We start from the raw sequence: 16,999 nt of genomic DNA on the forward strand, positions 1-16,999 counted from the left end.
CTGCTTTTTGTCCAAATGGGGTGTTTTTCGATTTCACAATATCCCACGCTTTGTTTTCTAAGATCTTATCCGCTTCGTGTCTGGTTGATAAATCAGTATGTTTAGAGTATTCAATATCGTGTTGTTTACAAGCCTCGTCTAGTTTATTGATTCCCTTATCCCCCGCTCTAATCTCTGTTGTAAACGAGTTCCTGGTCCACAATATGAATATCTAGGAAGATATAGTTCTAGAGGGAGCTTGTTAATGAGTGAGTTTAATAACCCACGTCCTTTTCTTTTAGTAGTTCGTTGAAACTTTTTTTTCATGGTCTGCCTCTTATATATATATATATATATATATATATATATATATATATATATATATATATATATATATATATATATATATATATATATATATATATATATATATATATATATATATATATATATATATATATATATATATATATATATATATATATATATATATATATATATATATATATATATATATATATATATATATATATATATATATATATATATATATATATATATATATATATATATATATATATATATATATATATATATATATATATATAGGTGTTGGGCTATATATACCCAAAGTTTTAAACTCATTTTCACAATGAAGATTGAACCACAAAAACTATAATGAATTATATGAAAATATGAATTATAAAGAATATAATGATTCCATTAATGTACCACCTCCTGATGATATTAAAGAAAATTCAGTAGTTATTTTTGACGATATTCCGTCATGTGATCAAAAAATTATACAAAATTATCGGAAGACATAAATACTTGGATTGTTTTTATCTATGTCAAACTTATAGTGCAATTCCAGAACAACTAATTAGAGATAATTCTAATTTACTTGTAGTTTTTCACCAAGACTTTACGAATTTAAAACATATCTTTGATGATCATGTAAATATTGATATGACTTTTCAACAATTTAAGGATTTGTGCTCATTCTGCTGGAAAGATAAGCATGGATTTCTTGTCATTGATAAAGACTCCCCCAAATCTAACGGGCGATATCGGTGTGGGTTCGATAAGTATATAAGGCTGTAAAGAAGTGGTTTAGAATACACAATGGATCCCAAAGTTACACGAAAACTGCTTTTATCGCGACAAGCATTAAAGAAAAAGTATCGCAGTTTAAAAAGGGATATAGCTCAATCTCAGTCTACATTAGAAAAAAACTATAAGCCAATTACTCAACCACATAATGAACTTTTACACAAACTCGATACTGTTCCATCTATTAAACAAGAGCCAAATATTAAATATGAACCACAACCACTCACACCAAAGGACTATAAAATACGAAAATCTAATTATCGTTTAGCATTTTCATCTCCAAATAAGAGTGTAATTTATGAACAATCGAAAACACCTACTAAAAATAAAAGTGTAATTTCTAAACAATCGAAAACACCTACTAATTTTGGAAATGAATCTATTATTCCAAGGGAAGAAGTATTTACATTACAACCAGAAGAAACTTTTGTGTCGGAAGGACAAACGAATACCACGGATGAGAATATTAATCGGTATTTTGAGGACACGCTTCGAGAATTTAATGAGATGATTACTAATCCAGCTGTAATGAATACATTTTATGAAAATTATACTTCACCCTTGCCACTGGATTATATTAAAGCTAACATTGAAGACACAGAAGGTAATTTTGACCACGACCTGGGAATTTACCACGACCTTGAAACTGAAAAATTTTCTATTGGAGATTCTCACATTAATTTTGAAGGACCTGACTTAAATATCAACGACGTTAAATATCGCGGAACACCAGGTTTATACGAGCTTTTATTTAAAACTAATCCCGTATCGTTTAAAAAAGAAGATGTTAATGAGTATATTGATATATTACGTAGAACAAATGCGATATATAGAAACAATAATCCTGCATTACCTATAAAAAGTATTCCATCAAAAATAAAGGATAAATATGATTTTATTATTAAACCAGCTTTGGAGACTAGACCTAAAACATCTAGAACTCGTTTAAATTCGCTTCCTGGAAATTTAGCAGGAATATTAACGCGAAACTTAGCTAAAGAATTATTGAATAAAAAAGGCGGTGCACTTTACAAAAAATATAGTGGCAAACAATTAGGGTATAAATACTTTGATGATTTTAATGAACTAATAGATAGATTACAACTGCTCCTAGCATCACTGGCTGCAGGAAACGACGGAGTGGTGAATGAAATTATATCTATAATTGAGGAACTTCGTGAAGGTGGTATAATACAGTAATGCCTATGAATAGATTTGGAAGTCATTTTTTAAAAAGTTGTCAAACTCCTGATTTATCTCCATCACCATTATATTTTGTGTGTGATCCTTCTTCTTTCTATAGTAAATGTGTGTTACAAATTTGAACAAACAATATTATATGTTAGAAAGTGGTTTATTTTCATACCAATTTACACTAAGTGGTATTGTTGATCAAGTGCAAATTAATGTTTCAAGTGGAAATGTAATGATAACCTCTAAATCAGTTAATACAGAGTATAAATATGAGCAATTACCAGGAGTAAAGATTTTTAAAGGTGATACAATTTCTTTTAAACTAGATAAAGATTCTACTTTTGTAGTTTAAATTACTCTTCGTTGTCCTTTAGAAAAAGATGTCAAACATTAAATCACAAGTCGTACACGAACTGCATAAACCGGCAAAAAAAAATTTTAGACGGAGACATGTAATCATCAAAGGATTAAACGATCTGATTCAAGCAGATTTAGCTATAATGATTCCTTATGCCAAAGTAAATAGTGGATACCAATATATTCTCGTTGTAATTAATGCGTTTAGTAAATTTGTGTGGGCGGAACCGGTTAAAAGAAAAACAGGGGCTGAAATAACTAAAGCCATGGAAAAATTTTTAAATCAAATGAAGAAGACACCAAAAAACCTTCAAACAGATTTGGGTAAAGAGTTTTACAATTCTCAGTTTCATGAGCTCATGAAGTCACATGGTATTAACCACTACAGCACATTCTCGAATTTAAAAGCCTCTATTGCTGAGAGAGTCATCAGAACAATAAAATCAATGTTGTGGAGGCAGTTCAGCTTGCAAGGTACTTACAAATGGGTGAATAATCTTCCTAATATAGTTAAAAAGTACAATAATACTAAACATTCAACCACAGGTGCCATTTCTAGCAAAGTTAATGAAAAGAATGCCAGGAATATAACAGCATATAATTACCTTAAAATCATTGACCCTCGAAAAAATAAATACAAAGTTGGTGATTACGTCCGAATTTCGAGATATAGAAATTTGTTTACTAAGGGTTATTTACCCAACTGGACAAATGAGATTTTTAAAATAAGAAAAGTCTAGCAGACAAATCCAGTGACTTACTTACTAGAAGATTCACGAAAAGAAGAAATTCAAGGGGCGTTTTACAGCGAAGAATGAATGAAAACCCAGCACCCTGATGTCTACTTAGTCGAGAAGGTATTGAAAAGAAAGGGAAACAAGGTGTTTGTGAAATGGTTAGGGATGGATTCTACTCATAATTCATGGATTAATAAAAATAATGTATTATAATATTAAAATAAAAACTTTTTTACAAAAAAATTATTTTTATTTCACTTGCGTAAATAATTCAACATACACACAGTTTTTGTTTATATCTACATATTGGATCATATTTTTCTACTTACGTAGATACTTAATAGCAAAAACACAAAATGTACCACACTAAGAAGCACATTTACATATAAATTAATTTTTCCCTTTGGTTGATTGTTTTCGGTTTGGATTTCTTTAGTGATCTGGTATTTCGGAAATTTGGAGTGAATTATTTGTGCGAAACTACAGTTTGGACTAAATTTGATGTGTTCTTTATACACATCATCAGTAGACAACCAATGATAAATTTCTACATGACACCAAAAGCACCTTACAATATCTTCTTTTTGTAGATAGTAAAATCCATATGCTGCTAACTCAATCGAAGGAACCAACCCCCTCCAGTTTTTAAATGTGGATAACCTTCCATAAAAACTATTCAGTTTGTCTGACTCGTCTTCTAGACACATGGTGACTATTAGTTTTTAAAAGATATGCTCCTACATATAAAATAATTTATTTCTGTAGTGGAAGGGGTGTGGTAAATTAATATATTCAATTTTTATATAAATATTTATTTCTATGGCTTACATCTAATACAGGATTAATAATTTTAGCAAGTTCTTTTAGTCTACGTTGAAATCTTACTCTGTCAGCAGCCACAAACTCCCAGTACCTTGTTCTGCAGGAAGAAGTTGATTCAATGTAGTGAATACGAACATTTTCGTTAAATTTGATCATAGAGTAGCTCTGGGTATCTATGAATTAACTCTAGCGCCATACCATAAGTTGTTTTATTTATATTCTTTATTGGTTCCATTATTTGCAACCCAGATTCAATAAGATTATTTGAATCAACCCCCGTCTTTAGTATTTTTAACGAACTGATAAAGTTTTCCTTTTTCAAAGTTTCTAAAAGGTAGTTGACTATTGGAAGTGTTGTCCACAGCGATACAATGGAATTGGCACCCAAAATTATCTGTGACTCACCATTGGTAACTTTCACAACTGACATGTGGGGCAGATGCATGAACTCTAGTTGTACTTTACCATCATTAATCGATTGTTGTGGATTCCCTGCCATAAAATTGTCAATTACACTTTTATGTGATGAAAAGTTTAACCACTCGGGTTCACTAAACAAAACGCGATCTTGTTTGTTACCACCGATAACAACTACCGGTTCAAAATTTAATTCTTGTGCTAGGCAAACAGAAACAAATTTTGAGTTCGATGGGTTCAGGTAAAACCGGCGTTCACCCAGGACTACGTTTCGATATGTAGCACTCATTTTGGAATTATGATCCATGTCTGCACGTCTTGGGTTCTTATACACGTTAACCCTCCCCCCTACTCTTTCCACTTTCTTTTTGCATACAAAATATCATATATTTCCCCTCCCTATTTTTAGGATGCCAGTAGACTACCAGATGACCAGGTCGTTGACCCTGCTCATTTTGCTAGTACAATATCATATATTCTCCTCCCCTTTTTTACTTTACTCAAATGGCGTTAATTAAACTAATTAATATTCACCCTATACAACGGATGTTCACCTAATTAATATTCCAGTCCAAATTCTGTTGGCGTCACCTAATTAATATTCACCCTAGCCAGCGGTTGTTCATTGACCCACTCCTCCGATTTGTAGGAAGGAATATACACTACTATTTCATACTTTCATAATTTAATTACACATATATGTTTTTTCTTTCTCCACAAATTTAAGTACATTTTAGATATAACCGCCATACCTTACAGTTAGTAACGTATTTTTTATGGGAAATAAGCCACAATTTACATTTTTTAGTAAAATTGTGGCTTATTTCCCATAAAAAATACGTAATTATAAAAATGCCACAAGGAAATAGCTTCAGAACAACATTACAGTTAGTAGTGTTCCCCAAATTTATATAATTCCTGGTAGAAGTTTCGAGCTCGAATATTCTCCAATACATGTTCTTTTCACTTGGTTTGTATTAATTTTAGACTTATTTCCTCATTTAATTTAAAAATAATATTAGTTCAATTCACCTAAATTTAAAATCATTTAACTTACTTCATAATTTTCAATTTTTATTAGATTTTTTGGTAAATATTATTTAACTTTCACTATTAAACTTTTTATATTAAATTCGAATAAATCCCTAGTACCCATCCCCTCAGAAAGCTACTAGTTTTACTTGCTGTTAGTATTAAGAACCACTAGTCAGAAAAGGATCTTTTGTATCCAGTACTAAGTTGGTTCATTTAGGGACTTGTCACCCGTCAACTCATTGAGAGTTGTATAATATATATTATTTATATTAGGTATTTTTATTATTGTATTATCACAGTGGTTCCCAACCTTTTATGTCTGGCGACCCACCTTCTGATGTTTTTTCATATTCGCGACCCATCCAACACCCATGATGATACATATATGTACATTATTCAGCTATTGTAAGAGTCACGCCGCGACCCACCTGAAATCCACCCGCGACCCACTAGTGGGTCGCGACCCACCGGTTGGGAAACGCTGTATTATCAGGTAGTATTCAGATTTCTATAGGATTTAACGTTGCTGTACGTATTGCAGTCGTACAATTATTTGGTGAAGGTTGGTATTTAACCTAGTAGATGTAAGTTGGGGGTATGCTTCCTAGGAAAGCTACTCCAATATTAATTTAATTATAATTATATTTATATTACTATAGGTAATTATTCCCCATTGTCATTTTAGAGTTACATGTTTGTATTTTTCTAACTCAGAGGTTGTCAAAAATCTAAGAAGTTATATTTAATAAATATTTATTTGTTTTTGTATATCAATTATTTTTTTCTTTCCCATTTTTGAAGTTATACTTCTTTACGCGCGTTGAGGGTGAATTTTTATATGTTGAAACCAGGCTCATACGCATCGGCCAGGCGCATACGCGCATTATAACTTTGTTCTGATTGGATGTTCAAATGACATGTCAAAAATTATCCAATATGGCAGCTGTAGCGCAGCTGTGGGCTGTGGTTTGGACAGTTTGGTTATGTCGTTGATTGATAAATAGAGAGTGATTGTTATACTGCCTTTTTAAATAGTTTTCATATTATATTTTTGGACTTATTAACATGCTTGTTGCATGTCATTGTGGAAGCCCAAACTGTGTGAGTGCGATTTTCAATCGCCAAATTACTGATAAAAACCTATTGGCTCGTAGAGGTAGTGTAGAGATTCTCTACACTAGAGAACTGTGGATAAACATCAATCAACCGGGACGATTTTACGATCTCACTTATTCAAAACTAAAGACTCGGAGGATCCAGTACTTGGAGTCTTTTATTACTGTCAATGATTACAGGTAAGTGTTTTGAAAATAAGTTAAAAGAAATTTTGTTCCTACATTTGAGCCACTTTACACATTGCAAGTAATTGCGAAATTTATAGCACAAGTTCTTGCAGCAAAAACTTCTGCAATCAGTTGCAACTTGCAACTAGATTTCTGCAATAAAATGATTACAGGGTACAAGTAATTACAGAAGCTGATATGAAATAGACAGAAACTTTGACCTAACCATAAATTTTAGGTTATGTTGTTTTTATAAATTAAATGTGATTTTTTGAGTAGAGTTATCAGATATTAGATTAAAAATGTTAGATTATTGAGAAAATTATAATATGTGTTATATATAACAATTGCAGAAAGAATTGCATGAACATGTTCTATTTAGCTGCAACTTCTTGCAGCAAGAAGTTGCTGCAAGTAATTGCACATTTTCTGTGCAATTCTCGTGGGACACGATGCAATTTCAATTGCTGCAAGAAATTGCGCAATTACTTGCATCGTGTAAAGTGGCTATCTCATACATTCACATAACAATATTTTACATAAATCTATTAATTTTAGACGAACCAGCTTATTTAGAGGACGAAAATCATCCTGATCAAGTTCCATCACAGGAAATGGTACGCAAGCCTCAAAAAAGTGCGTAGGTAACATGATGTTGAAAGAACGAGGAGATTGGAAAAGAAAGAAGTAAATTGAGAGTGAGTAAAACCAATAAACACATTTATCTTATGCTTTTTCAAGTGGATATAACAACTAAAAAATAAATAATGAAGAATAATTTAATATTTTGATTTTTTGTTAAAAAATATTCTCAGCTAAGTACAGTGCGTTGGTAACAGACAGTCTCCTTATATGCAATAAACCATTAGCTCATGTGATGCTCCAGGTACAATTTGCTTAATCCATATTTTATAACTTTTCCTCAGCTTTTCGCTTTCATGTATCACATTGTTATTAGCATTAATGGTTCTGATTTAAGTCGAGCTGCAATGCCACTTTTTTTGAATAGCGTAGTTAACCATATATTATCTGGTAAAGTATCAAAAATGTTTCTTACAAACTTGGTGTCAGTGTTCTGCTAACTGCAAATTATATTCATATTTACCACTCATTTTGGACTCATTTAACTTTTCACTATTGGTTGAGAATAGTCCGTCCGCTATAACTTTTCCCATGCGGTGCGATTCATTTTCAATCAAATTAAGTCAAAACAGAAAGTGAAACGTATGCCGATGTGTGTAGTATATAGTATACAGTATACAAAATGTATATACACATCGACGTTCGTTTCAATTTATGTTTTGATTTAGTTTGATTGAAAATGATTCGTACCGTATGGGAAAAGTTATAGCGGACGGACTATATCTGCATAAGTATGCTCTACAAACTCTACATAAATCACTCTGTTTATAATGATCAGCTATTGCCCAAAAATTATTAAATGAATTGAGTCATTCTTTTTTTATATAATTTCGATTTACATTTAATGTTACATTTATCGTTACATCGAGGTCCCGATTCTCTCATTTACGTTAATTTTACAGTTTTTCTAGTGTATTCTTGGTCAGAGTTCCTCAGTTTCTTCAAAATATTAATTTTGAAAACACTTGGATCTCTTTGTCTCTCCTTTCCAAGATTTTTCTTCTTTGGGAATTTTTACTTAGCAGACGTATCTAATAATAAACTAATGCCTTTGATGCAGGAAGGGGTTTTCGCTGTTGATGCTTCTTGAACATGTAATCCACTGTGAACATCAGATATAACAGTGGAAGTTAGTTCACTCGTAAATTATATAGATGTTACAATGTGTTTATAAAAATATTCATCAATAATAGAAATTTATAGTATTGTAACAAAATAATTATTGACCTACCCTCGTATACCAGCTCCCGTCTCCGCACAGACAGAACACTATCGATGTTTCGAGATACGCCGATGCAGCGCCGATGACGTCCAAGCGGTTGAGTCACATGGACATGCTGGAGATATATAGATATTTCTGGAATATCTGTATCGCATATATAAATAGGACATATTTGTAAATAGAGTTAGTCTTAAGCTAATGTTTGTAAAGTAAACTTGTATAAATAAAAAATAAAGTCGTATATAAATTACGAACCGCTAGTTTTATTGTAATTAGAAGTAATTACAGTAAATAACCGCTACAGTGGTGTTAACGGTGTGGAGTGTAAATAAATGAAAAGTGAAAAAAAGACTTTTGAACTTTATTCGTCGGGAATAACCGGAGTGCGTTAATTGTTCGGTATTCGGAAAGACTTTAAAATACTTTTGGACTTTATTCGTCGGGAATAGTTAAAGTGCGTTGATTGTTCGGTATTCGGAAAGACTGTTAAAAGACATTTTGGAAAGTACGTGTGTGCCGACCAAAGATGTTGCTACAAGAACTTACAGTAAAACAGCTCCGTGAACAGCTCGAGGAACGGGATCTGGACAGCAGTGGGCTCAAGATAGTCCTACAAGCACGACTCGAGGATGTCCTCACGAAGAACGGAGAAGACCCAAAGACGTTCCACTTCCAGTCAGCAGAACAAGTAATCTTATCGAAATTAAAAACTGTTTCTGAAACGATCGATGAAACTTCTAGAAGAAGCGACGAGAAACTTGAAGAAGTTAGTAGAAGAAGCGACGAGAAACTTGAAGAAGTTAGTAGACAGAACAACGAGAAATTTGAAAGTGTTTCTCAAAAGATCGATGAAACTTCTAGAAGAAGCGACGAGAAACTTGAAGAAGTTAGTAGACAGAACAACGAGAAATTTGAAAGTGTTTCTCAAAAGATCGATGAAACTTCTAGAAAAAGCGACGAGAAATTTGAAAGTGTTTCTCAAGTAATTAAAGACGTTTGTAGACAGAATGACGAGAAATTTGAAGAAGTTTCTAGAACATTCGATAAGATGCAGAAAAGTGTAGAGACCGTAGAAGAAAAGATCAAACAACTAGAGAGCATGATAACCGATACAAAAGTACAACCATCAGTTAATGCAGCAACGTTAGATCCTTTAGTGAAAGATGAACTACCGAGAGACGAAACGTCGCATAATATGAGATTCAAATTACCACCATTTGATGGAAAGTCCTCTTGGTCCATATATCTTAGACAGTTTGAAGCTATTTCGACCGCCAATCATTGGACCGAACAAGAAAAGGCTGTTTCCTTGACTGCTGCTTTACGAGGTGATGCTGCAGATATATTAAGGTCAATTCCCAAGGGTCAAGAAAATTGTTACCAGACCTTGTACACTCGTCTAGAAAAACGCTATGGAGATGCCCATCTACAACAAGTATACAAAGCCCAACTGCGAAGTAGAAGTCAACGAGCAAGTGAGAATCTGCAAGAATTTGAAGCAGATGTGGCTCGTGTGGTGCGGTTGGCTTATCCGGAGGTGCCAGACAGCGTTTTAGAAGAAATTGCGGTAGATACCTTTGTCAATGGGCTGAAAGATAGTGAACTACAGAAATCTTTACGACTAGCAAGACCGAAAGTTTTAGATGAAGCACTTGCTATTGCCTTGGAACACGAAGCGGCTAGCCAAGCTTCACGAAACAATCGAGTAATAACCGTGGAAAAAGGCGATAAGAGAAAAGATGAACGTTTGGTGGAAATGGTACGGAGGGTGATTCGTGACACGATGCCGAAGAGACGCATGAAGAGGGCTGGAAGAGTTGGTTCAAATACAGATGCTTCCTCGATACGGCCATGCAGTGAAAGTTGTAATCACCGGCTTAAAGTAGATGAACAGCTTTGCCCTGTGAGACGAACTACCGTCGTTAATGAGCAATGGCAGCCACAACAGTTACAAGAAGCCCAAGAAGACGATCCATGTATAAAAAGAGTATTGGATTGGATGCGTCGAGGTGAGAGACCTAGTTGGCAAAACATTAGTGTATGTAGTCCGGAAGTCAAGGCCTACTGGAGCCAATGGAATTGCCTGATACTAAAAGATGATCTTCTGTACAGAACCTTTGAGAACGATGATGGTACAGAATCTAAGCTTCAGTTGATTGTACCTAAAAGTAAAGTGTCAGAAGTATTGCGTCAGTTGCATGACGGTACATCAGGTGGACACTTTGGTATTACGAAGACTCTGCAAAAGGTTCGAGAACGGTTCTATTGGGTGAACTGTAAAGATGATGTAAGAAGATGGTGCCAGAAATGTGAACTGTGTGCATCCGGTAATGGTCCAGTTGGTAAAAAGAGAGCACCCATGAGACAGTACAATGTTGGCAGTCCTATGAAAAGAGTAGCAATCGACATTGCAGGTCCATTTCCAGAAACTGATGCTGGAAATAAATACATCCTGGTAGCCATGGATTATTTTACGAAATGGACCGAGGCCTATGCATTACCAAATCAAGAAGCTGCTACCGTTGCAGAGGTACTTGTTAAAGAATTCTTCAGCCGATTTGGTGTTCCCGTGGAGATCCACTCCGACCAAGGGCGAAACTTTGAGTCAGCTCTTTTCCAAAACGTTTGTAAATTGATTGGTGTCAATAAGACCAGAACAACACCCCTGCATCCTCAATCAGATGGGATGGTCGAGAGGATGAACCGAACGATGGGTAAACACTTGTCCAAAGTTGTATCTGAACATCAGCGAGATTGGGACCAACACATTCATTTATTCCTGATGGCCTACCGCTCGGCCGTGAATGAAACTACAGGTCAAACACCAACCTGCCTGATGTTGGGTCGTGAAGTTCGTTTGCCCTGCGACCTAGAGTTTGGCTGCAGACCTTCCGAGGAATATGTTGCAGGCGAAGAATACGTAGACCGCCTGAAGTTACGAATGAACAACATTCATGAACTTGCCCGACAACACATCCAGATAGCCAGTGACAGAATGAAAGATCAATATGATTCTCGCTGCAAGAATGAAAGCTTCGAAGTAGGTGATCTTGTCTGGCTTTATAATCCACAACGTCGTCGAGGCCTGTGTCCTAAACTGCAAAGACAATGGGAAGGTCCGTATGAAGTTAAGAAGAAAATAAATGACGTAATATACAGAATTAAGAAGTTGCCAAACGGTAAACCAAAAGTTATTCACATAAATCGTCTTGCACCATATGCTGGCTCCAATGAAACAGAAGAAGCCCGAGTCCTCAGGAGAGAAGCTCCGAGAACAGGAAATGAAAGATGCCGCACAGCCAAGTTTTAAGGAATTTATGTCAAATTACGCAGAAAGAAAGAGTGCTAGATTCGGCGTGACCACAGAAGTTCAGCAAGATCTGTTTGGTGTTCCAGAAAACGTCTCTCTAGCCCACTGTGTTGCCCAAGACCTCGAGATGACTAAAGGAATCTCGTCCGTATTCAATAGAAAGTTCGGCCGCCTGGACGAGTTACGAAATCAGCAGCCTAAAATTGGGAGAGTACTGCGATTGGAAGATGGTCCTCGATCTTTGCTGTATATGGTGACCAGGAAGTCTTATACGGACACGCCAAGCTATGAGAACATATGGCGTGCTCTATGTAATTTGAAGAAAATCGTGTGTAATTATGACATCAAAGATTTGGCTTTACCAAAAATTGGCCATGCAGTAGAAAATCTGGATTGGAAGATTGTGAGAAGCATGCTGGAAGTGATCTTCAGAGAAACTGGCGTACGGATTACTGTGTGTTGCATGAACCCGAAGATGTCATACCCTTCAAAGACAGTAGACTGTTACTTCTTTTCTAGGGGTGTATGCAGAGCTGGAGAATCCTGTAGATTCCGCCATCCTGGGCCATCTAGGGTTGCTGATCGGGACGCTCAGATCTTAAGAGGGGAGCAGTGTAACAAAATAATTATTGACCTACCCTCGTACACCAGCTCCCGTCTCTGCACAGACAGAACACTATCGATGTTTCGAGATACGCCGATGCAGCGCCGATGACGTCCAAGCGGTCGAGTCACATGGACATAGCTGGAGATATATAGATATTTCTGGAATATCTGTATCGCATATATAAATAGGACATATTTGTAAATAGAGTTAGTCTTAAGCTAAAGTTTGTAAAGTAAACTTGTATAAATAAAAAATAAAGTCGTATATAAATTACGAACCGCTAGTTTTATTGTAATTAGAAGTAATTACAGTAAATAACCGCTACAGTATTGTAACATTGGTTACAAAGCTTTTCCACTGAGTGATTCAAAATTTGCACTTACAATGAGGTTATTTTATTAAAAAAACTTTATATTAAGGTATATAAGATAGGATAAAAGTTTTTAGATCAAAATGAAAGTTGTCCTTTGTAGATATCATTTAAGCAATAGTTGAAAAACATTATAAGTGGAGTTACAATGTTATTCATATCAGTTGTAGTTGTGATCTAAAATTTAAATTGGATTCATTTTTTTTGTAGGCTATACAGATAAATCTAAAAGTAAATATAGAGGACAATGATGCATTAGAGACTGGCATATCATCTCATACGGACAACACCGCGGGAGAGTTTTTTTATATTTGAACAATTCAGCTTCGCTTCAAAGAAAGTTGGATGCATTGGAAAAAAAATTTAAGCTCACCGTTTGGACTTACGGAAGATATTGAAAATGCTATAAAGTAGGGATATTATACCGGATTTGTATATACTTTTGTAAATAATACAGGCTGTAACAAAAATACAGGTCATAAATTAAACCACATATTCTGGGACCAAAAATAGTTCGATTGAACCTAACTTACCTTAGTACAAATAGGCACACAAAAAAAGTTACAGCCCTTTGAAGTTACAAAATGAAAATCGATTTTTTCCGATATATCGAAAACTATTAGAGATTTTTTAATGAAAAGTGACATGTGGCATTGTTATGGTAGGTACATCTTTAAAAGAAATTATAGTGAAATTTGTGCACCCCATAAAAATATTATGGGGGTTTTGTTCCCTTAAACCCCCCAAACTTTTATGTACGTTCCAATTAAATTCTTATTGTGGTGCCATCAGTTAAACACAATGTTTTTAAAAGTTTTTTGCCTCTTAGTAATTTTTCGATAAATCATTTTCAATCGAGATGCGGCTTCTTTTTTAATATGTTTACGTAAAAATTTTATGGGGGTTTTGTGCCTTTAAACCTCCCAAATGTTTGTGTACGTTACAACTAAACTATTATTGCGGTTACATTAGTTAAACAGAGTGTTTTTGAAACTTTTTGCCTCTTAGTATTTTTCCGATAAGGCATCTTTTATCGAGATGTGGCTTCTTTTCTAATACGGTTCAAAATATACCTCAAACTGTAATTATTTATAAATAATTTTTCGTATTATTACCAGTACGTAACAGTATACAAATATATGGTGGATTTGACAAATATTCAAAATATCTCGACAAAAACTAGCTTTTCGAAAAAGTACTAAGAGGCAAAAAAGTTTTAGAAATATTGTTATTAACTAATGGTGCCACAATGATAATTTAATTGGAACGTACACAAAAGTTCGGGGGGGTTTAAGGGAACAAAACCCCCATATAATTTTTATGGTGTGCACAAATTTCACTTTAATTTTATTTTAAGATATTCCTGTCATAAGGATGCCACATATCCGTTTTCAATAAGAAACCACAAACAGTTTTCGATATATTGGAAAAAATCCATTTTTATTTTGTAACTTCAAAGGGCTGTAACTATTTTTATGTGAACATTTGTACTAAGGTAAGTTAGGTTCAGTCGAACTATTTTTGGTCGCAGAATATGTGATTTAATTTATGACCTGTATTTTTGTTACACCCTGTATATTGTATGATATTTTAAAAGAAAATAATGAGTACCACCAGTGTTACCACTGTAAGAAACTGTAAGAAACCACAAACAGTTTTCGATATATTGGAAAAAATCCATTTTTATTTTGTAACTTCAAAGGGCTGTAACTATTTTTATGTGAACATTTGTACTAAGGTAAGTTAGGTTCAGTCGAACTATTTTTGGTCGCAGAATATGTGATTTAATTTATGACCTGTATTTTTGTTACACCCTGTATATTGTATGATATTTTAAAAGAAAATAATGAGTACCACCAGTGTTACTACAAATGTCTAGTGAATTTAGTAAGTAATTTTGCCAATTTTGTAAAATTGACAAGAAAATAATTACTAAATAGTTAGTAATTTTGCCAATTTTCACAAAATTGGCCAAAAACAAAAAAAATATCTACTAAAAACACTAGCCAGTTGTGTCGTGAGTTTAGCGAACCGACTATAACTCTTGTTAAATTAAGGTTGAGTTTACACTTTTGACTTGCCTACAGATTTAAAAATATTTTTGTCATAATATACAGTATGTCCCTGTAAGTTGGAACCATAATATGGAAAACTTTTTTATTATTCATTTTACGAAAAATAGTTGTTCTACATAAAAGGTTCTGCAATATCTAGAATCTCTGATTCAACCATCAGATAGTAAATTTTTATGGGTATTACACAGGGTATGTCAAAAAAATATGAATGTCACTCAAGAGAAAAGTAGCTTTATTTTTACAATATTGAACATTGTTATTATGAACAGTTAATTGGAAATAGAACTATATTCTAATATGGAATTACATCCTTCTAATTGAAAAAGAAATTAAAAATTTTTCTCAACATATATAATCAATATTATTTTCTGTTATTTCAATTATGATAACTTTTGTTATTAATTTTACGAAAGAAAAGTTATAGAAAGTTCTGAATGATCTAAACCCTAAAATATAACCATCTTATAGCAAATATTACCGATTTTGTATGAGGTATATAAAAAAAACTGTTTTTTATGACGACAAAGAAGTATAACTTCTTACGTGCGTACACAAGTACACACACTCTTTTTTTTTGAATTTAATAATTTTATATATTTAAAATTTAACAGCAGTGTAAGATACCTGGAAGTTGGGTCCATCCCAACTTCTGGCGCCCATAATTCACTCTATTGTATTTATCTCCTATATTTTTCTATTTTTCTATATTATTATATTTATTTAATCTATTTTCAGAGCATATATTCTTATCTTAATATTTCCCTTCTTAGTTATCATCACTATCTACTTTGATCTAATGTTCTTCGACAGGCATGCAAACGAGCCGTATCCATCCTTGAGTGTCAAGTTGTTCTCTTGCATCTCTTGCTAGCCAATTCTATTTAGTTTGCCTCTGTCTTTCATACTTCTTCTATACAGTTATCCCCTTCTCTTCACTTCTACATCCTTCCACTTTCCTTCACTCATTTCATCTTATCATTTTCGTTCTACGAATACTACTGCAAAGTAGTAATTTTGTTACATATAGTTTCACTTTTTTCTGGTGTGAAATGTCGTATCAGTTGTAATATTTTCAGGTAATACTCCTTCTTCCATGTCGCAGTTATTCTTACTAAGTGTGGTTTTAGTTTTTTCTAGTGTAAAATGTCTTTCGCTTGTAATATTTTCACGTATTACTCCTTCTTCCATGTCGCAGTTATTCTTACTAAGTGTGGTTTTAGTTTTTTCTGGTGTGTAATGTCTTTCGCTTGTAATATTTTCAGGTATTATTCATTCTTCCATGTCGCAGTTATTCTTACTAAGTGTGGTTTCACTTTTTTCTGGTGTTGAATGGGTACGTCTTGTAAGATCTTCAGGTATTAGTAGGTTATCAGATAGTGTCACCGATTGCTGTTGTGAACCAATATTTGTTGCTAAATTATTTAGTGTTTTAGTGCTATTTAGTTTATTTAGTTATTGAGTGTTATTTATTATTTTAGTGTTTTTTACACACTATCAAAAGTTTTTTGAGAACATACACCTGTTTGCCGTTTTGACCTATTTAGAAGTGTGTACAAGTCTTACAGTCTTTTCCAATTTAGTTAAATTATTAACCTGGGAAGAATATTCCAAAAAGCCATCCTTTTGTATGTCAAACTGTATAAAATCCTCATCGTTGACGGCAGACCAATCCACATTAATGTCAAGAAGGTTATCCACATAGAGTTTGCTTCCAGGGTTGAGTTGCCCAACTCAAAATTATTATCGTTTGTATTTTCGCTTGTCGTTACACTGTTGTTGACTGTTTTCCAAAAAAGATATAAATTTGTATTCTTTACATCTCCTATCCAGTCCCCA

The sequence above is a fragment of the Diabrotica virgifera genome, chromosome 9 (genome assembly GCF_917563875.1).
Source record: "Diabrotica virgifera virgifera chromosome 9, PGI_DIABVI_V3a".
In the NCBI taxonomy this organism is placed as follows: domain Eukaryota; kingdom Metazoa; phylum Arthropoda; class Insecta; order Coleoptera; family Chrysomelidae; genus Diabrotica; species Diabrotica virgifera.